Genomic DNA, 22,463 nt, shown 5'->3' with positions numbered 1-22,463 from the left:
TTAAAATCTAAAAGAATATGTTGAAAGCATTTAAGAGAAACAGTACCAAGGCACATCTCACCACAGACACTAGCAGAACGTTCTGGAGCCACTGACTGCTTCCTAGACACCCTCCTTTCTCATCCTCCACAGTTCTGTCTTCTCTCTTGCTCTTTTCCCTTACTGTTTGTTTATGCTTTTTTCATGTAACATATTCATTTGTATGTGTGTGTATGTAACATATTCATTTGTGTGTGTGTGTATGTGCACATGGGCACATATGTACATGCCTATGTGCTTACGGGTCAGAGGTCAATATCTGCTGTCTTCATTTACTGTCTGCACCTTATTTTTGAGAAAGGTTCTCTCCTTGAACCAGAATCTCACGAATTCAGGTAGACTGGCTGGCCATTGAGTCCACTGAGAGAGCCTCAGATTCCCACCTCCCTAAGGTTAGGCTTACTAGTGCGCACTCTTATGTCTGGCATTTGATGTGGATGCTGGGGAATGGGGTTTGGGGTCATCATACTAGCCAACTGACCTGCCTTCCTGGCTCCTATAATTATATATATAAATTGTTAGAGAGTGTCACAGACTTGTAGTGTTAGGTTGCGAAGATGTGACTCTTGGGCAGTTGGCTTCTCTGTGGGTAACAGTGTAAATAGAGTAATCTTTGTAAACACTGAGGCCAGAAAACAACTTGTGGGATGCAGTTCACTTCCTTCTACCTTGTGGATCCTGAGGGTTTAGCTCAGGTTGTCAGGCTTCGTGGCAAGTGCCTCTGCCTGCTGAGCCATCTCATGTTGTGGGAGCTGCGGGGCTGCATTCCGCCACCCAGCTCCGCCACCGGCTAGCTTTACCCGAAATAACAACACACAAACTGTATTTTTTTAAACACTGCTTGGCCCATTAACTCTAGCCCTTTTTTACAGGCTAATTCTCATATCCTGATCAACCCATCTCTAATAATGTGTGTAGCATCAGTCTTACCAGGAAAGATTCAGCATGTCTGACCTGGCAACTTGCTCCATGGCATCTGCCCAGGAGAGGGGAGCATGGCCTCTGAGCTCACTTCCTCTTCCTCCCAGCATTCTGTTCTGTTTACTCCTCCCACCTATGTTTTCACCTATGAGGGCCAAGCAGTTTCTTTATTTTTTAACCAATGACCTTCCTCCATCAGTCTCACAAGCACAGACATTAGAATAGTTCATCAGTAAAAATTAGACATTGCATGGCAGCTTTTGAAAAGAGAGATAGTTATAGTATAGTTTGTGTTTTGACATACAAACAAACATGCTTCAGGAAAATCTGCCTTGTGTCGCTGGACACTTGTTTTTAAATGTGTGTGCCACATATATTATTATATTTTATCTAATTATATTTCCATTAACCTTGAAATAAGCACAGAAAATACATATGAACTATAAAATCCAAAGAGGAAAAGGACTTTTAACTTTGCATGCATGAGCATTTGCCTTTGTTTGTAGATATGTTTTCAATAAGCTTTCAACGTTGTTTATGAACAGTTGCCGTGTTTAAATGACATTCCTGTCTAAATCAGTGAAGGAAGCGTGTCACATATTGCATTTTATGGCTTATGCCACAATTTCCTCCAGGAGACAAGTTCTTCCTTGAGAGCTTACATCTGCCCGGCGTTTTCCCAGGCTTTAGGGAAGCAGCTGAGGTAATGGAGCAGCGATGATGGCATACAATTGAGGTGGCATGAAGGTGACACAGACCTCAGCCTTTGAGATGCTCCGTCTTCAGGTGTGGTGATTGACTGTACCTCATGTGTGACAGTGTCATCAAGTCCCTGCAGATATAGGTAATAGCACAGTTCATTGGGTAGAGTGGAGAGCCGCTGTTCCGTAGGTATCTCCGTGTCTAAACTAAGCCAGTGGTTTTACATAGCCCTAACAAACGTGTTAATAGCATAATAAAACAAAACCCCTGAGTGGTTGCATGACGGTATCTACTCAGCCTGTCCGTATTCAGGACCACACAAAGCTATAACAGCTTTAGGGTACACAGTGGAGAGTTGATGAGCTTTACTAGCTGTGGTTCAGGGGGTTGCAGCTCTTTAAATGAGAAGGGGAATTCTTTCCCTTCCTGAATGGTGACCAAAATGAGTATTCCCAGTAAAAGTTTGTATATCCTTCCTCATGTTCACCGTGGTTACACCCTTCCCCTGGTCCTTTATTAGGCAGACAGACAGACAGACAGACAGACAGACAGCTTCCACTCAGTATCCATGTGACTGCACCTATCAAACCTTGTTGTTAAAATTCAAAAAAAAAATCTCCAAAGAAGCGTTTTGATGTTTCATGAGTTTATTTCCTTGGTCTACCCAGTGAAAATTCCGCACAGATGAACTCGACACTGCCTGTGTCTATGTCACGTGTCTCTATACAGATTCTTACTTTGGACTGCATTGTCTACGTCGGCGGTAGTGATGCTTCTATGCTGCCCTGGCGCTTTGGGCCAACGGCATCATGATGTGGTATCAGGGGGTACTGGATTCACTGTGAGAGTCACCTGGCTGGTAAACTCCACTCCAATCCCAAATTCCTCTTTTCAGCCCAGGCCTCATTTTTCTCAACTTTTTTTTTTTTAAAAAAAAAAAAACAGCGAAGATCGAGCTGGGCCGTGGTGACGCACGCCTTTAATCCCAGCACTTGGGAGGCAGAGGCAGGTGGATCTTTGTGAGTTCGAGACCAGCCTGGTCTACAAGAGCTAGTTCCAGGACAGGCTCCAAAACCACAGAGAAACTGTGTCTCGAAAAACCAAAAAAAAAAAACCAAAAAAAACACAAAAAACAAAACCAGCGAAGATCAATTCTACTCTAAGAAATTAAGTCAGGAGAATAGGAGGGGCTGAAGTGGAAGGCAGAAATCCGTTTAGGGTATTACATATGAATCCAAACTTTGAGCAGTCATCGTGGGTTATGAGCTGTGGGCGGCAGACTGTGCCAGTCATGAAAAGCTGGCCAGGTTACAGCACCAGAAGTACATGTTGGGTGGCTTCCTCAATCAACCTCCACCTCCTTCTTTGAGACAGAATCTCTCGGTGAAGCTGGAGCTCATCATTTCTGCTAGACTGGCTATGCAGTGTGCCCCGTGACCTTTCCCCTGCCCTCAGGACTGGGCTTATAGACACACCATGCTTTCTTCAGGTTCTAGGAGAAAATTCACCCCTCATGCTGGCACAGCAGGCTCTTACCATCTGAGCTGCTGCCCAGCGCGTCTATTATTTATTACGCGCTTTTTCTTATTGTTTCTGTTACGTCCAGAAAGCGTCCAGCCCTGACCAATTATTGTGTATCAGCAATGAATGTTCTAAGCATACTCAGCAGTAGGTATGGCTACATCGTTACTCCCTTCTGTGCCCAGAACAGTCAGGGACACTCCTCCAGTAACGGCTGTGCCCTGTCTGGAGTACCAGCTGAATGTGGCACACTATACAGGGAAGTAACCCTTCTGGTAGTTGAAACCACTTGTCATTTTACTGATAGTACAAGGCCACTTAAGGCCATTTACTGTCTGTTATAAGCATCATTTGAAACATTTGTGTGTGTTTGTATATGTTTGTGGAAAGAATTTTTTTTGTTTATGACATTTCTATATCTTAGCATTTTTTTTTGTTCTATGAGTGATTTCTATTTTTTTAAAAAACAATGTGAGGTATCCAGCGATGGAATGGACATCAGACAGCAAAATTAACCAGATCTAAAATCTTTGAAGCTACAAAGAGTGTCAGGATTAAAGTTATTTTATATAAATATCCAAAGCAACGTTTATATGTATTTGTGGGGGGTATTTTGAGAATGCTTTACATTTTTATTTTTTAGTAACTTTTACAGTGGCCAATTTCCCAAAGCACAAAGCTCCGTCTTCCTCCTCACACAACTGTACCAGTTTTCAGGATTTGTGACATCCTAATTTATGCTGTTAAAAGTAATTAGGCCTGGGGATGTAGCTAGGTGTCTGTCCAGCCTGCTCAAAATCCTGGCTTCCATCCCCAGCTCTGCATCAGCTAAGTGTTGTGGTGCTCACCTGGTAATCCCAGCATTCAGGAGGTGGAAGCAAGTCAGAAGTTCAAGGTCATCCTCAACTCAATAGTAAGTTGTGTCTAGCCTAGACTCCAGGACACAGTGTCTCAAAAAATGTTAGGAGGTAAAGGAGTGTATGCAAAATTATAAACAAGCTAACACAACAAGATAGACTAAGGATCAACTAACAAGTGCAGTAGCATTCCTTTTTTGTTATTTTCTCAGAGGAAGGGCGCAACAGTAACAAATGTTTCATCTGGATATGCATTTAGAACTGTCTGGATTGTTCTTTTGTATTCTCTGCCATTTCTGGGCCTGGTTTAGCATTTCTTTATGGAATTGCTAAAATATCTCTCTCTCTCTCTCTCTCTCTCTCTCTCTCTCTCTCTCTCTCTCTCTCTCTTCCTCTTTCTTCTCTCTCTTTCTCCCTCCATTCTTCCCTCCCTCTCTCTCCTTCTCTCTCCTTCCTTTCCTCTTCCTTCCTCCCCCTCTCCCCCCCCTCCACACTTCCTGTTCCTGTCCAGAACTAGTTGCTAGGAAGTCTCGAGGTTAGAGTCCCTTGTTCTTAGTGATAACAGCTCTCCTCCAGTAACAAAAAGTTTTTTTTTTTTCGAGACAGGGTTTCTCTGTGGCTTTGGAGCCTGCCCTGGAACTAGCTCTGTAGACCAGGCTGGTCTCGAACTCACAGAGATCAGCCCGCCTCTGCCTCCCGAGTGCTGGGATTAAAGGCGTGCGCCACCATCGCCCGGCAACAAAAAGTTTTGCCTGTCAGGATAAGGCAGGATAAGGAAGACATTCAGTTGTCCCTGGGAATGTCTATATCCTCCCTGTGCCTTCTCTGGAATCTTCCTCTAAGAAGAGTTGGTGGACTGGCATTCTGTGTGCCAGGGTTAGAGTCTACACCAGGGTGGTACTGACTGTGGGCTGGAGAATTCTGCTGCCAGAGGCTGTCTTCTCACTGTGGCATGTTTGGCATCACCTCTGTGCTCTGTACTGTTGCCAGTAGCAACCCATCCATCCTCACTCAAGTTTTGACAGCCAGACATGTCTTTAATCAGCACCCAGCATTCCTTCCTTGCAGGACAAATTTGCTGGAGGTTGAGGCCACTGTCTTAAATACACAGTTCTATGTGGTTTTAGCCTCTGCCAAACCCTAGACCTAAGCTTCCAATTGTCAGTTTCTTGGGGACAGAAATGACATACTTATTTTTTTATTTTTGATGTTACAGTCTTGTGTGTCTGCTACCCATGATGTATAGTATCATTGAGGAAGTTACTAAAACGCTGACACCTTTCTCTCTCCCTCCCTCTTCTTCCCTTTCTCCCTCCCTTTCTCCTTTCCTGTGTGTATGTTTGTGTGCACACGTGCGTGTGTGCATCCATGTGTGCACGTGTGTATGTGTGCATGTGTGTGTCTGGAATACACATAAGTACCATACCACTATGCTATACCCCAGCTCTATTTTTTTTAAGTTTTACCAAGATATATAGTGTGGCATATTTTTTAACAAAAGGGTGATTTGGACGTTTCTTTCTTCCCTAACCTTTTTGATGATGGTTTATGGGGGAGGGAGGAATATGACATCTGTTTTTTCAGAGACACAGTGGCCTCTTTTTCTTCTCATAAAAGACATCACTATAGCATACAATATTTTAACCTTTACTTAAAACAAAAAAATCCCATGATACTTAGATGCACTGGGCTAACAAAAATTCCTATTGAGCCTGGAAGATTCTGTTGCCTGTAGACCATCTTCCCCACAAAAAAGGAAAGAAACACTACTATCCTTTAATTAGTCCATGTCCTGAGGCAGTTCTCATAAAATACACACGCTGTTTGGGCCTTCTCTGTTGTTAACTCCATCCTTGTTTGACCACTCCTGACTATGGTGGCTGTTGCTTTTCTGGTACAGCTTTGATTTAATGGTGAAGATAGAATTTGAAAGACAAAGCTTATTCATTCATTCATTTGTTCGTTTGTTTGTTCATTTTTAGCAAAGAAAACTTTTATTCTTTATGATACATTAATAATATTTTTAAAAATTCCATCTAGATGGTGAAGAAATGGACAGACAATGTGACAACATGACAAATGAAGGGGGGACGCTGCCGTGGAGCCTCCAGATTACTGAGCATTTTAAAGATGATGTGATGAGTCATTTAGGCCAGCAAACTTAGCCTTATTGGTCTTGTCCAGTGCTAGGAACTGAAGTCAGAGCTTCCTAAATGCAGGCAAGCACCTCTGAGCAGTGGTCCCAACAAAATATTGTTTATGAAGTAAAGTTAATGAAACATTTTTGAGAATTTTGTACATGAGTAGTGCATTTACATTAATTCTACTACCCCTCTCTCTCCCTCCAGTTCTTCCTGTACCTTCCCCACTCACTCTCAAATCCATGACTTTTTTATTTATTGTCAGTACATATATATTTATGTAGAAATACAGCCTGCTGAATCCATTTAGAGTTGCGCATGTGTATAATTGCTTAGGGCTGATCGCCACAGAGAAAACCAATTCTTCCTCTCTTAGAAGCCATTAATTACTTAAAGCTTTTTAACCAAAAGATAACCTTGTTGAATGAAAAATAAGAAATAAACAGGAAATGACTAATCCTGGGTATAATGGAGGAGAAAGATTATTATAGATTTGTGGAAGAGCATAGCCACAGGCGGAGATATCTGGGAGAGTCCAGAGTGGCCATGACCAGACTGAGCTGTGCCATGTGAAGAGAGGGGGAGGGGAAAAGAGAGGGGATAGAGGGAAAACGGGTGTAGCAGCCAGGAGTAGACAGTAAGGCCAGGCAACACAGATGGTTGGATTGTATGGGAAGGGCAGCTGTGGGAAGGGCAGCCCAGACTCTGGGCTGGAGAATTCAGGGTAGAGGGTGGGGTATGCCAGCCTAGAGGGCCCAGTAACAGGTACGGACTGAGGAGTTGCCGGGACAACCAGGCTGCCAGGTCTGCCTTGATGGGTTAAGCAGGCACATGAGCCATTTGTCCCAGGTTTGAAACCTAACATCCCAGATGTTTTGTTGATAATAAATAAATGATAAGGGGAATGATGGTCTTCTTTATGACAACTTCCTGTTGTCATCATTGTTGGGAAAGGTTGGCATGCTGGCCATGTCTGAGAAGAGCAGACTGTTTTACTGACTCTCTGACCTTCTGGGGCTAGGACTACACAGCCTGTAGTTGGAGCAGTGAGGCTGGACCACCTGAGGGCTAGCTGCTTTGCAGCTGTCCTAGCTGCAGATTTTGAGGAAACACCTGGAGCTGGTGCGAAAACAGGCTGTAGGTGATTTGCAATCTTCCGGGACAGATAGACTACAGAGAGAAGGTAAAGTTAAGGAGTTTAGGAGAAGATAATTGTTCAGGGTGTACATTTGAAACTTTTAGGCCTGTGGTTCTGATAGTTGGGGGAGGGAGACCCAAGACCTGGAGAGATAGGTAGGTAGGGAGGGAAAGAGAGAGAGAGAGAGAGAGAGAGAGGGAGGGAGGGAGGGAGGGAGGGAGGGAGGGAGGGAGGGAGAGAGAGAGAGATCCCACCCGTTGGTTGACAGGAGTGTTTATTTGGAGTCAACTGACCTGCCGGAGGTGAATTCAAGTTGATTCACTGAAGCTTACAGGAAATTTTGTGTTAATAAGAAGTCATAAAAATTTTAGATATGTTAGCATTACTGCCGTTTGTAATCTCTCCTGAAATCCACATTGCAGAAAGGACAGTAGACTCATGCCTTTGAATCATAGTAAAAGCTTGGGGACCCCAAAGAGATTTTAACACATCCCAGAGTGCTGAGTATATAGATTGGACAGAGATGTTTTATCACTTTTGAGTCTATATTTAAAAGACAACCAAAAGAAATGTAAAATATTGAGCTTGTGACTATGATAACATTAGCAGTACTTTACCAGAGCTAGATTAATAGCTTCTTAGAACTCCATTGACTAGTGCTAAATTAAAACCTTGAACTTTTAAAGTCTTAATAGAACAACAGCATAGAGGGAGAAATTAATCTGAAATGTCTTTACATACCTTAAATCACTTCCTTAGACCCTTATAACTTGCATTTACATGCCTTAAAACACCTTAGACCCTTGCAATGTAAGCTTTCTCATCCTTAGACCTTTATAATTTATTTGTATTTCTAAATACAAATAGGCCCTCAAACTTATATAAACCTTAAACTTTTATTTATTCAATTATAACTATTTACCTCAAGACACAGGTGGTTTATAACTGAGAGCAGTCATGGTAAAGCAAGTTCCTTTAGATAATGGAATAGTAAAAACGTTACTTTGAAACCTGTTTTGTGAGTTTCTTTGTAGCAAGGTAAACCCATGGTCGTTCTCAGCTGGAGGTCTAGGAGATCCAGGTAGGTGAGACCTGAGGTCTGACCATCTCATCTGAAAAGAAGGCAGCTGTCCCCTTGGGAACAGAGTTGGCATGCTTGCTGCTGTTAAAGCTACATTCAGTCAATATAGTCAGAGCTCTGAGGATAAATTATAGCTGGGAATATAATGGGTGTATCAATTAAAACGACAAAGGCCCGTTCCCTGGATGGGTTGCCCTAGGCTCCTGTAGCCTCAATAGTGTCTTTGGGGGAAGTGGTAAATCTTCAGCTGTCATTCTGGACAGCGTTTAATCTTCAGCTGTCTTACAGACAGCATGGCCTTTGGCTGTGGGACCCAGAGCTGAGATTTTTTCCTGTAGAGGAACTTGGGAAAACTGATCTTCCTTTGACCAGGCAGAGTAGGGCAATCAACCCAAAAGTGTCCACAGTTTGAGCCCCGGCAGCAGGCATGGCATGGGGCTGTTTCACCCAATGGTCAGTGTCACCACAGTCCAGGTGGAGTCATTGTGCCCGATCTGTCTTCTTTGGGAACCTTAAGGGTTCTCACTATGAAGGGACATGTGTGTCACAGGAAACTTAAACATTTTAAATGTCACGTTCAGCAGATCTCTGAAGATTCTGAGGAGCATTATCTATTAAGTATACCCAATTTACTTGTTTTAGGCTTAATGTTGAATACACATCCAGGAGGCTAAATAAAGCTTGCCACTAAATAAACAGTTTACAAGTTCGTAGCTTAACAGAGTGAGCCAAGACAAAGAAGCAATCTGAGTAGACCTTTATAAACCTAGATTATTAAATATACCTTATTTATCAAAAGAATCATGACTGGTCCCAGGTTTCAGCACCAGACAAATAAAAAAAAAGTGAAAAGGAAAGGATGAGGAGGTGCGGTGGAGGATTATTATTATAGATCTGTGGGAGAGCATGGTCACAGGCGGGCACATCTGGGGGAGTCCAGAGTAGACATGACATGACGGAGCTGGGCCATGTGGGCAAGGGACAGGGAGAGAGGGGAACCAGGTACAACATCCAGGAGGCCCAAAAGAGAGTAGACAAAAAAGGGACCAGGTAGCCAAAATGGTTTATATATAGGGAAGAGCAGTGCTGGAGAAATTTAGGCCAGGGGGGCCCCATCTATAACAGGTAGGGACCGAGAGATCGCAGGGACAACCTGGAGGCCAGTTTTTTTTTTTTTTTTTTGATGTATTAAGTAGGCACTTAGTTCATTTGTCCCAGGTTTAAAACCTAACACTTGTGAGATTTCCCTAATCCAAGCTGAAATATCAGCTGGTACCATTGACTGATATCTCAATGGTACCCATCTCCTGTTATATATGAGAGATCCCATCCCCAGAACAGATGTCCTGTCCTGGTCCTCTGGCTTTTACGAACTTCCCGCTTCCTCTTCTCCCCCGTTCCCGGAACCTTGTGCGTAAGAGTTGTGTTTCCGAAGCCCCAGTTAAGCTTGCGCACTCCACAGTTAGTTCTTCCCTGCAGTCTGCCCAGTTGCCGCTTTCTGTGACGATCTCCATCTACTGCAAAGAGACGTTTCTTTGATGAGGCCTGAGAACCGCACTTGCCAGGTAGAGCCAGTGGGCTAGCTCAAGAAAGGTTATTTATAATGAACAATGAAAAATAAGTAATTTAAGCACCTTATGATTGACAGCTCTCGCTGGGATATTTCAAAACCAGCAAAATATACCACAGATATGAATTCTGTTGATTGTCATAGCATAGCAGTATTTGGTCAAGCGACTGGGACTGAATCTCGATTTTCTTGTCTTGAAAGTGGAGAGAATATTAGTGCCCATATGGTAGGACTGAAGCAGGATCCAATGGGTAAATCCACAAAAAGTCCCCAGAAAAGGGTAACAGCTGTGGTGCTCACTCAGCTAGTACTTCTGTTTTACTTCTTGCTCCTGCTCAGCATAAGAAATCCTGAGCTATTTGTCTTCTTTTAAAATCTCCACCTCTGATCTCAAGAGAACTGCTCTGTGTTTTTTTCTTTTATTTTTCATTTGTTTTAAACATACAGACACACACACACAGCCAACCATGCACACTGGTCTTCTTTAGCTATATACTACATTTATGTATTTTTATGGATGGAAGACAAACTTTAATCTTTCAGAGAATGTTCTTTGTAGAAGGAAACAGATCAGGTTTTGTGGTTTTATGTATGCAAGTGTTTGGTTTTTGTTTGGTTTTGTTTGTAATGAAAGAAAACCAAAGCTCCACCAGTTATATATATATAAGCTTACATTTTAGGCTATGGCGGTTTTCATAATACATAAATGTAGATTGTTGGGCATTTTTCTTGAAAGAGGAAGTTCTGAATTTGAACTCTGTCTTGATCTGCAAAGATCCATATGAATTCAGTTATGCACTCTACATGTGTTTAAGAATGCTTCCTTTGTAGCTGAGACACGCTCTCCCGATTGACCAGCAAGGTCGCTATGGACAAACCCCACTTCCTTCATGTATTGACGAGATGTCCCTGTACCAGATGCTCAGAGTTTCATTGGGACAGAGGAGTTACAGGGATGTCACCACACCCAGAGCAGTAGGACCCGGTGGCCAAGCTCTTTCAGAAGCATGCAGGCTGAGGTGTGTGGTGTCAGGCCACATGCAGGAATTGCTATGCTTGTGTTAGGGCAATAAATGGACTGTGTTTACTAAGTGCATGGGCTGATGTACTGTGGAACAAGAAAACAGAATAGGAATAAAAAGCAATTGTCTAACACATAGGCACGCATGTACTGTGTGGTCATAGAAGACTCAGCAGTACTGAGAGTGGTTTAAAGAACCCAATATGTTATCATATCATATACCCTGCTTCGTCTGTTACTGATTTGGCTTATAGTGCTTTGTATAAACTTACTTCCAAAACCAAATCCTTGCCGGTCGATGGTGGCACACGCCTTTAATCCCAGCACTTGGGAGGCAGAGGCAGGCGGATCTCTGTGAGTTCGAGACCAGCCTGGTCTACAGAGCTAGTTCCAGGACAGGCTCCAAAACCACAGAGAAACCTTGTCTCAAAAAACCAAAACCAAACCAAACCAAAACAAAACAAAACCAAATCCTCCTTATTCTTTCAATATATTCACCTGTTTGGCCTCAGCTGAGAAAAAAAAAGTCCTAAGTTTGCTTGTACTTTTCAGAGTTTTGTAGTTTCCTTTAAGCCCGGTTCAGCCCTAAGTGACTAAGGCAGCTCACTGAGACACGGAGAAAAGCGATTTCCCCGGAGCCTTCTGTGTGGTGACGCTTCTGCCCTTGAACATCTGTGAACTCTTGCCTCTTGCTCCATCACTCTCACCCTCTCTTGTGGTATCTGCATTAGATGCAGAGAAAAATCATGCCTGCAAGAATGTAACCCTGCCCTGTCTTGACTCCACCTCTCTTTCATGTCCTTCATGGAGTTTTTACTTTCTTGCAGTGGGCCGATACATGGGCTCATCTGCGTGGATGCCAAAGCACAACTTCCAAAGTGCACAGTAATAGAGCAATTCTGTGTGCTCGTGGAGAGTTTGCTGTGTGCCAGATACTTTCCATGTCTTCTGTCTCTTACAGTGGTAACACCTGCAGTGCCTATTGGGTAGGTAGTGTCTGCCCTCCAAGTTCAAGTAGAAACCAGTGGTCCAGACCTAATAAGCGATATGCTCATGATTTGAACTCCAGATCTCCACGAAACCCTATCCTCCCATTTGACACTATAAACGGCCTCTCTCCACCATACACTTTCAATTGGGTCTTTGCTGTGTGCCCTAAAGTAGGGGCAAGTATGTGGTCTAGTGTTGTAAGACATTTCAGTTATTTGCACCTAAAAGTCCTTGAATGCGTATGGACGGCGTTTTAAAGCTAGGTTTGATACAAGTCCAAAGACGAGCTGTAGACAAGCTGTAGCCACGTGTATTTCACAGGCAGCTGTCTTAACACTGCCATCTCCCGGGTAACTGCTGCAGGGCCATCCTGAGCTCATTTTTCCTATTGTCACAAACACCTGAGTGAGCCTTTAGAAGGTTATCCCTGGAGTCGTAGACTATGCCTGTAATCATAATGATTAGGAGACTGAGGCAGGAGGATTGTTTCAAGCTGAAGACCAGCTTGGACATCATAATGAGTTGGAGGCCAGCCTGGGCTAAAGAGTGAACATTTGTGTCAAACACCAAACCAAAACAAACACTGTCATGTCATGGTCATGCGTCTGTTAAAAAGCGTCTAGGGGAATCTTGTAAACGGTAGGAAAGAAATACCCAGGAGATGGGGCGGTGCTGAACTGGTCCTCTCCAGCCCCCCTGACCCTGTGACAACTGTTTTCATTCCCTTTCCTCTACAGAGCAGAGCGTAGCTGCTTTGCACCACTGTGGCTAGAAGTTTCTTGGGGAGCCTCACCATAGCTCACTGCTTCTCATCTTTCAGGTTCCAGCCAGAATGTTACCTCGCACCCACTCAGGCCTTTCCTTTAATATACATGTGTGTGCATGTATGTGTGTGTATTTGAACGACACTTGTCACTGCCTGAGGTACCCATTTCTTTTTGGTTTAAGGCCTCTGTGTCTACCTCTGCTCCCCCAGTTTGAATATGATTTCAGCAGGGTGGGTTGTTTGGTTGAGGTCCCACTGCCACGCAATGGGGCAGTGCTCAATGGTGTGAACGGAGGAGCCAGGCTGATGTCTCTGGCCTTCACGAGCCTCCGCACACAGTGCCTGGCACCATCAGGTGGCACTCCTGGGCGGCTCCTGCTGTTTACGAAGTTTTACCACCAAGTAAATTTATAAAACAGGCTTTAGGACTTGCTGGAGACAGCGCAGTTCCTTAGAGCAAGACCCCTGAGTCTCATGACACAGACCCTGAAGCTGGTGTTATTACATTGCCGCTTCTCTTTGCCAGAGTTTAGCTCATGTGGACTTGACCTTCAATCCAGCAGCATTCCACTCTCACGTCTGATGGGGGCTTGCCGACTGACCTTTTACTTAGGCCCAAGGCAATGTTTTCCTCTGTGACAAACTCGCCTCCTGCCAGTTTTAAGAGTGGCGGTCCTTATGAGGCAGAGCTCGGCTGCCTGGTTATAATCGGCCCTAATACCCGATAAACTGTGAACAATGGCCTCGTTTGAGAGGAAATATTAAGACAGAAATACGTCTGCCATGCAAAGGCATTGCTCAACTGGAGCACACAGAGAAGTTGGGGCATGTGGGAAGCTGCCCTGGTGACTCCCATAGAGGGAGGCTGGCTGGCCTTCACAATGGGCCATTATAAGGGTGCCATCGAGCCACGCAATCACAGCCCTTTGCAAAACCAGAAAAATGTGTCCAGTATTAGACAAATGTAAACTGTGCTTAAATGTGAGACTAGAAATTTCATAAATAACAGAGTCAGTTTAATCTGGTCAAATATTTCAAGGAAAAAAAAAGGAAACAAGGCAGTTTTCATTGCTGAGCAACTGTTTCCTGGCGTGGTTTATCATTTGCAAAAGTTTCAAAAAAGAGAATTCTGTCTGAATGTGTTTTTTATTTAGCAAATCTCTAGGCTTTCATTTTTGTGGGATTCATAGTTTTTAAATAACAAAATTCGAGCCTTATATGTTACAGAAAATAATAAATATAAATAAGAGATTACTCATCTGTAATTGTGGTACCCAGAGATTGACACTTTAAAGCTTAATGATTTGTCAACAGTTTTTATTTTGCTCACATATATGTATAAACATGTTGAAAATGACACCGTGTTCTCACTTAGGCTAAGAACTTTACCCTCTCCACCGACAGGTCTGGAAAATGTGGACCTCAATGACTGCCTAACACCCATCTCTGTGCCCTGTGCCCTTGGGAGACTTTGACAGTTCCTGGAGACATGGCTGGTTATGTCAGCTAGGGTTGGGGTTAAAGTGTGAGTCTCCTGGCCTGTCAGAGGGAGAGGCCAGAGATGCCGCTGGATGCCGAGCAATGCATAGATAAACCTCCACAGCCAAGAGTTGTCTGATTCTACCTCAGTACCAAAGTTCAGGCCTAAGCTAGGTCACCGCCTCATTATTAATCTGACACATGTCTCTTGTTAGATATCTATGAGCAACTGTTTTGTTATCAGAAATTAATTACTAGCAAGTATTTTGCAAAGGACTAGATGAATTTTAGCTTCTGTGGAGCACAAGGGATATTTACTTAACCCTGTTGTCACAGACGCTTCATAAATGAGCGGGCAAATGTATCCAGCAAAACTTGCTCTCGGGAGTAGATGGCAATCGATAGGGTGGGCATGGACCCGCCACACCTGCTAGTTTGTGCTCGGGTGGGCGTCTTAACCTTAAAATCCTATGTCTGTGTTGGTTACTTTTATCTTTGTGACACAACATCTGGCCTGGCTGAATCAACGTAAGAGTGAAAGAGGTTGATTGGGGCTCACATTTCATGGAGGGGCACATGTGGCGGCTGGATAGCTCTGTGCAGGCCAGGTTTGGTGCATCCTGGCTTTCCATAGAGCCTACGGTTACAGTAAGGAGCAGGGCTCAGCTCTAACCCTCAAGGCCCACCCTCCAGTGACCCAGTTCCTTCAGCTCCCCTTGTTCAAAGTTCCACCCCCACCCCCCACAAAGCAGCACCACCGTCTGGGGACTGAGTATTCAAGTGCATGAGTCTGTGGGGACATTTTACACGTAATATTATGCCTTAGTGTCAGTTTTTCTTCTCCATTTGGTTTAGCAGATGAGATTGGTAATTTGATGTATGCTGAATATGCATTGTGTAAGGTCAAAGAGAGAAGCAGGTAGAAGAGGCAAGAGATGAGTTTTAGTCATCTGTTTGGCAAAGTGGTGATAGCTTCGGTTAGGTGGTAGTCCCAGTAGAAGGTAAAGCTAAGTTGTATTCCGAGTCTATTCTCAAGATGGACAGCTGCTGTCGTGAGATGTGTATATGATACATGGGGAAGAAAGGAATCAAAGGTGATCGAGTTGTTTGCAATATGAACACTATCTTGACCTATAAAAAAACAGCAATTCCCATAAAGCTTTAGTGGCCCATGCCTGCCTGTAACCCTAGATACTCAGGAAGCTGAGGCAAGAAGACTCCAAATTCAAGATTTACCGGGCTCCAGAATGAGTCCAAGGTTTACCAGACTATGGAGTGAGTTCAAGAACCGCCTAAGCAGCTTACTGAGTTCCTGTCTTTAACAAAACTAGAAAGGGGATGGGAGTAACTCACTGATGTTTGTCTGGCATGAGAAAGGGCCTAGATTCAGCTCTAGTACAACACACACGCACACATACACACGCACATGCACACGTACAAACCGCCGCCACCAGCAGCAGTAACAGTAGCAGGTTCCGTATGTTTCAACCTCGCCACTATTGAAATGACCAGGCTGACTTAGTGAGCCTGCTAATCGTGAGCTCTTTGCTGTATAGACTGCTCTCCAGAGATGAGTCTGAAATTCAGAGAAATCCGTGATGGGGACTTTCTAGTCACAAGACTGGCTTGCATCACCAGGCTGAGTGTAGATAGTAGAAATCAGGTTTGAGCCTTCATAGATAAGATGAGGGTGGGAGAAACTGACAAAACAGGCTCAGAAGTCCTGATGAAGGAGAGAAGCCCCAGTGATTGTGGTGAACTGGGCACCAAATAAAGGATGTGGACTAAGCCTTCTTGCTATGGCTGCATCTTGCAAGGTTTGTTCACAACTGGGGCTTCTGTCCTTGCCTGGGTGGCTCCTTCTGCTGATAGGCCAGTCCTTACGAACTGCAGACCTCCATTTAAACACCAGTCTCTCTGGGTTCTTTTCTTTCAACAGCTTCCGAAGGCTCAGTTTTCTGGGTCTTAGCTGGGACAAAAGCAGTTGTTTGTTGAATGAATAGAAAACATACAACTTCTGAGGGAAGCAAGAGTTCCATTGAAAACCTTGAGGTCGTATGATCTGGATGTAGCATCTGCCCTGCACCAACTGTATCCACGTCTGTTGGAAGCTTGTTAAGAGTTTTTAGACGTATTCCATGCCTATGGATTCATGCTCTGCATTCAACGCCATCCCTTAGTGATCCGGACATGCATAGTCTTGCATTTAGTTCTTTAGGTATGGCAGGGGGATAATTGAGTATCCCTCAATGGCAGCACCCTAAATAAAGGTGCTAAAACGATCCAGATCAGATCTCTTGAAGAGTTGTTTTGGGCGTTCATTCAGAAGTCGTCTTCATGTTGCCAGCAGCAAAAGAGACCAGGTGCGGTGGTGGCGCACACCTTTAATCCCAGCACTCGGGAGGCAGAGGCAGGCGGATCTCTGTGAGTTCGAGACCAGCCTGGTCTACAGAGCTAGTTCCAGGAGAGGCTCCAAAGCCACAGAGAAACCCTGTCTTGAAAAACCAAAAAAAAAAAAAAAAGAGAGAGAGAGAAAGAGAGAGAGAGAGAGAGAGAGAGAGAGAGAGAGAGAGAGAGAGAGACTAGGTGCTGCTGGCTGTAGCCTGGGGAGTTCCCCCAAAGACCTTCTACTCAGGTGAGACCAGCACCTTGACTTGCTCACCCCAATGAATTTCTAAGTGAGTTTCTATGAAACAAAGTAGGGGTTCAGAAACAGCTAGTATATGCTGGAGACTTAAATGCATATGTGTGGGGTTCTTATGTATCTTCATAGTTACATTGTGGTATTTTAACTATTGAAATTACATCATTCAAAGGGTATAATGTACACCCAGATTCAATGATTAAGCCAACTTCTTAAATGGAGTTTTAAACATAAGCTGGATTACGTGTTTCTCTCAGAGCATCTCTCCTCCTTATAATAAAACTGTTCACATGGTGTCTGAGGTGTTCAGCTTTAGGGATGAGAGGGTAGTGGCTGATGAAGCCACACTCAAAAGTCACGTACGTGTTTTTCCTCAGGCATAGCTCTTAGCTGTTCTAACTCTTGGAAGGATCTCTCAGGCAATCTTTGCAGCAGCTCTGATGTTATCAGTCCCACTGAAGCTGTTTTCTGTTTATTTTCTCAGTGCTTTAAGAATTCATCCAGTGTATTTTGATTATGTTCACCCCCTTCTCCTCCCAGGGACACTACCCCCTTCCCTACAACCCAATTTTGTGTCCCTTTTAATGTTCTTATTAAACTTATTAAGTCCAGTTCATGATGCCCATGCACTCGTGGATATATAGCCTTCCCCTCCTTAGCCCTTTAATTCAGCCAGCGAGAAACATGAACCGGATCCGTCCTAGATCTCTTTACGCCTTCCCTTTATCCTTCCTGCCTTTCTAACCTGTTCAATCAATTAAAAAACAAGTATATGTAGAAACCTTGAAGGCTAGTTGATAGCATCATTCAATCATTTGAGATGTGATTGAAATTGACTCACTCTAGGATAGATTATAAAATGTACCATTGGGCACATGAGAGACATTAGTGAATGAATACATACAAGTTTGTTCTCTATATTTTAAAATTTACTGGTGTTTAATATTATTCATATGTGACAACTGAAGCTATGAATATATTAAAATGTTAATATAATAATTCTTTAAAAATTTACCTCTTATTTTTATTTTATATTTATGAATGTTTCGCCTGTGTGTGTGTGTCTGTGCATTTTGTGCATGCAATGCCTGAGAAAGCCAGAAGAGGGCACTGGATCCCCTGTGACTGTCATTACAGAAGGTTGTGAATGGCTATGAGGGTGCTGGAAATCGAACCCAGGTTCTCTGAAGAGTAGCCATGGCTCTTAACCACTGAGCCATCTCTCCAGTCCCCAAAATACATTTTTATGAGGTCTCTAAATACCATTTACCCAAAAACCAAAGCGTTCATCCAACTCATTTCATAATAGGCACATTGTTTTATAGGTGTTTAGCCAAGGAAAACAGGCTTACAAGGAATTTTCCATAAAGCTGGTCGATATTATTTATTGTAATATTAGAATTTTATGACAAATGTTCTTCATTCTGCTGTATATACAGTTTTACCCCATTGCTCTGCTCCCAGTAGCCAGAGAAACAAAGCTATCTGGACAGTTGCATGGCCTTCTATCCTGTTGCCCTGTGAGCATATAACAGTGGCACATTGGCTGCCCTGATAAATTTCCATGTTCCCAAACAAACTGTGTGAACAGAATAGAGGTCATGATGAATAACAAGTGACTGAGTGCCAATCCTGATATTTTTTTTATAATTTATTGGACACGAGATATATTCTTTTCCCAAACAAAACCATAACATTTAGTTGCCTTTTTGAAAAAAAATAAAATCAATTCTAAACTGAGAGGATTGTGGGAGATTTTTAGTGGATTTATTCAAATTCAGAGTGGCAAATGGGGGAGGGAGGAGAGGAGCCATGACGGTTCAGATGAGATGTCCCCCCCCCCCCAGTGAGTCATGGAGTCAGCGAGCATGGTGGTATCTGTGGCCACCATCTCCCCCTGACTGGTGACTGGCGACTGGAGGTAAATAGCTTGTCAGTGTCACCAGGGAGTGGCAGGGCTACCCTGTGATAGTCATCCAGCTCTGCAAACTTTTCATGGTCTTGATGAAGACAGGACAACAGGCGAGGGCCAGATCAAAGACAATTGAGATCCCATGGGTTTTCATGTGGATAGCTAACATGAAATATAAATGATGTCAGTGGACACTGTATGCTGGGAAAAGTTTAGAATATTATAGTCTAGCCTTGTGATTTGGATTTCGGAAGCCCTCAGGTTTTTCACCACATTTTGTTGAGTCAGGCTTTTAAGAGTGACCGAGCCTCATAAGGATGGTGTGAAAGGGTGTGAACAGAGTAGGATCTGTCTCCAGCATCTTCAGGATGAGGAGCATAGGGCACACTTGTTCACAGTGGCATGCATCCCAGCTGGGATGTGCTAGAGTAACCATGTTCTACACCAGTGGTTCACAGTGTGTTCAGGAGACTCAGGACTCTCCCGGACCTTCAGAGTGTTTCCACAAGATGAAAACTAATTCTATCCTGATACTAAGAAACTACCCGCACTGCTCTCCTCCCACTGGAATAGAAGTCTGTGGTATCCTAGGAAGTCATCCTTGCTAGGCTAGTATGGGAGGGAGTCCCTGTTTTCAAAAGAAAACATTTTCATGCTAAGCTGCTTGATAGAAACACAGCAACTTGGAAGAACATAAAGCCCCCATGACAAAAGCTTTGGGGACTGTTGTTTCTGATATCTGATGTGCTTTTGTCTGACACTGAAGACAGGATGTAATAAGCTCCTATCAGCCACACTGGTACACGAGCACTGGAGAAGTTAAGGACTTGCTTAGTCATTTGTACTGTCAGAGTCTGAACAGGGATGTTGGGTCCTCATCTTCTTTTCTTACCATGTGATCAGGCACCCAGCCTCTCCGGGAATTTCCAGGAAACACAGATTTGAGCACCAACTTCTCAGAAGAGTCACTTCTCTGAAGCCAGCCCACCCTCCAGGGCATGCCAGTGAGATTGTGTCCGCAGATGCTGAGACAGAAAACACACTGAGACAAGACACGCCCGGGTGCTTTGCTCCCTCCGTTCACTCCCAGTGTGCCTGCTCTGTCTTATGCCACGTGAAAAATAGAATGTTGACTTTTTTTTAAAGAATTTCAAATATTTCACTTTAAAAATCTTAAAGCGCTAGCCACCCTTGAGAATTTGGGTGATTACGTGCTATAGGTTGGTGTACTCAGAGCGAGGCAGCTGCTTCTGCTTCTTTTAGAAGTGAATGGCTTTCAGTGACCTCAAGACAACCCTGCTCTTTGCAACCTTATCCACAGCTGGGGCCCTCAGTTGTAGCACCTGTGGGTGGGGCCTAGGTTGGGAATGCCCGCTGGAGCTCTGTCTGCAGCATAGCCTTTCCAGACTTCCTCTCCTTCAGCCCGTCCTGCCTGTGCCTGAGGTCACCACAGTGTCTCCCTCGGTCACTCTCTGCCATTTTTTTTTTTTAATTCGAGGCAGGAACTCTCACTGAAGCTGATATGGATAGCCTGACTGGTCAGTGAGTCCCAGGATCTGTCTGCCTTCACGTCCGCAGAGCTGTTGGGATTAAAAGTGGTGCCCTATTTTTTTATGTGGCTTCTGAGGATTGAACTTGGTTCCTCACACTTGTGCCGTGGACACTTTGCCACTGAACCATCTCCCCAGCCCTACCGTCTTAGCTTACTTGAAAATCCAAAAGAGCCGATAGAAATGTCACAAAGAAAATTTCACTCTCCTTCCAGACTTGAGCATAGTAAAGACCTCTCTGCCAGTGCCGGGTGGAGAATGAGTCCCTTCGTTAGTAAGGCACGACATTCTGATTCATTAAAGAAAGCGGTTCTGCCAGTGAATTAGCGTTTATTTTTAAATGTGCAGCCGTGTCTCTTTTTCAGGGGAGTAGTGAAATAAGCACATTCCGCTCACTGCCCTCATTTCGTGTTTATTTTGGTACTGTCTATTGTCCTCATCATTATCGCGTCTGGACCCTTTTACAAAAACTGAAGATGCCTGTGAACCTCAGTGTGCAGTGTCAGACGGGCTCGGGATGGTCAGCCAGAAGTACTGCAGTGGCCACAGTGTTTTGAAAAAAAGTAATGGGTTGCAAATATTTATGCTCACCCCATTTTAACAGCAAGCAAAATTTATCCCAATTTCTAAATATAGATCTGTCTCTTCTCTTCTTTTGCTTCACCCTGAAGAGCAAATAGGTTTATAAAGCTAGAAATCATATTTCTCTTCTGTTCGCTTATGGTGACTGTCCTGTTATTTACGTGTGTAGTGTATAATGACAGTAAACAGTGGAGTGGACAGACGGAAAGACCATAGATGCGTCTACCATGGGGCACAATGGTTTATTCTGGTCTTTCCCCATGAACTGTATCAAGCTTCCAGTAAGAATCTCCATGCTTCCTAATTTGAGGGTTAGCTGAGAAAGGTATTTTTTGTTTGTTTGCTGGTTTTCTTTCTTTATGAGTGTGAACCTGAGTCTCTGTCTCTGTCTGTCTATCGTCTTCCCTCCTCTCTGTCTGTCTGTCTTTGTCTTTGTCTTTGTCTCTGTTTCTCTCTCTCTCTCTCTCTCTCTCTCTCTCTCTCTCTCTCTCTCTCTCTCTCTCTCTCTCTCTCTCTCTCTCCTTGTCTCACGTGTGTGTGCATAGAATAACTCCCTTGCCTGCTGACTTGAGGTTAGGAAGCAGGATGCCCATCTACCTAGTTCAGAGTGAATGTATCCATTGAGACTGGGGTGCGAGATGCAGCTAGAGTTTGGAAAGTATCTTCCACGCTAAAAGTTCATATCCTTGCTGCCACGACATCATTATTTGGCTGTTAGAGAAGGCTCATGTGTGACAGTAGCTCTTAGGCAATGTCTCCTCCGAAGGGGGCATCCAGCTCTTAACCTATTCCTGAAAGAGAAACACCATTGTCCATTAATGCTACTGGAACTAAAGATGAATGGTGAATGGCCTTGATCTGCCAGTAAGCTTGACTTTGATAGCTCATCCTTTTAAAAGGTTCTTTTATATCTATGAAAAAAAGCATGACGTCAAGCCAGGGGGGAAACTGATATCAATATTTAAGCCCAAACTAGTAGGAATTTAAAAAAAAAATTGTCCCCTGTGAGAGAACAGCTTTTTTTTTTACACGCATAACTAATTAGCTTAGGTTATTATAAGCGGTGCTGCTGTGATAACGTTTCCGGCAGCGCCTCGGGATGCCTTGTTTATGGTGCCTTCTCTACGCCAGTCGCTCTTGGAGTCGGAATTACAGAAAGTAGAGGGAGGAGGAATAAGTAGTCTGCCCTGTCGCCTTGGCTTGGGGTCGCCCGAGACGTTGCTATGCTGGAAATGCTAGAGTACAGTCACTACCAGGTGAGCCTCCCTGCTTATCCCCCTGGAGCCTGAATGGCAAGGGTATACATGGGCTAACTCGTCTCGTCGCTGTTACTTCACTAAGAACTCTGTTGGCAATAAGAACAGATACGCTCTTTTAATGCTGTTTCTTCTCTAATGCCCTAAGAAATAATTTAGTATGGTTTTAGACCTGGGGAACAGCATTGGATTCTTGTTTCCTAGCAGGTCGCTGCATTCCCTCCACCAGCTCTTGTTTAGAGTGTATAAGCTGTATTATAATTGACTGTCACTGATTTTGTTTAAGAAAAACA

General features: G+C 43.8%; 1 protein-coding gene across 8 annotated transcripts in view; it reads left to right on the top strand.

The window, feature by feature from the left end:
- Mitf (melanocyte inducing transcription factor) overlaps nt 1-22,463 on the top strand; it is a 224,953-nt gene that overhangs the window by 174,134 nt on the left and 28,356 nt on the right. The window lies entirely within an intron of this gene.

This window comes from Microtus pennsylvanicus, chromosome 8, assembly GCF_037038515.1.
Source record: "Microtus pennsylvanicus isolate mMicPen1 chromosome 8, mMicPen1.hap1, whole genome shotgun sequence".
NCBI lineage: Eukaryota > Metazoa > Chordata > Mammalia > Rodentia > Cricetidae > Microtus > Microtus pennsylvanicus.
The sequence above is the reverse complement of the archived record's forward strand: the minus strand, read 5'-3'. Positions and strand labels throughout refer to the sequence as shown.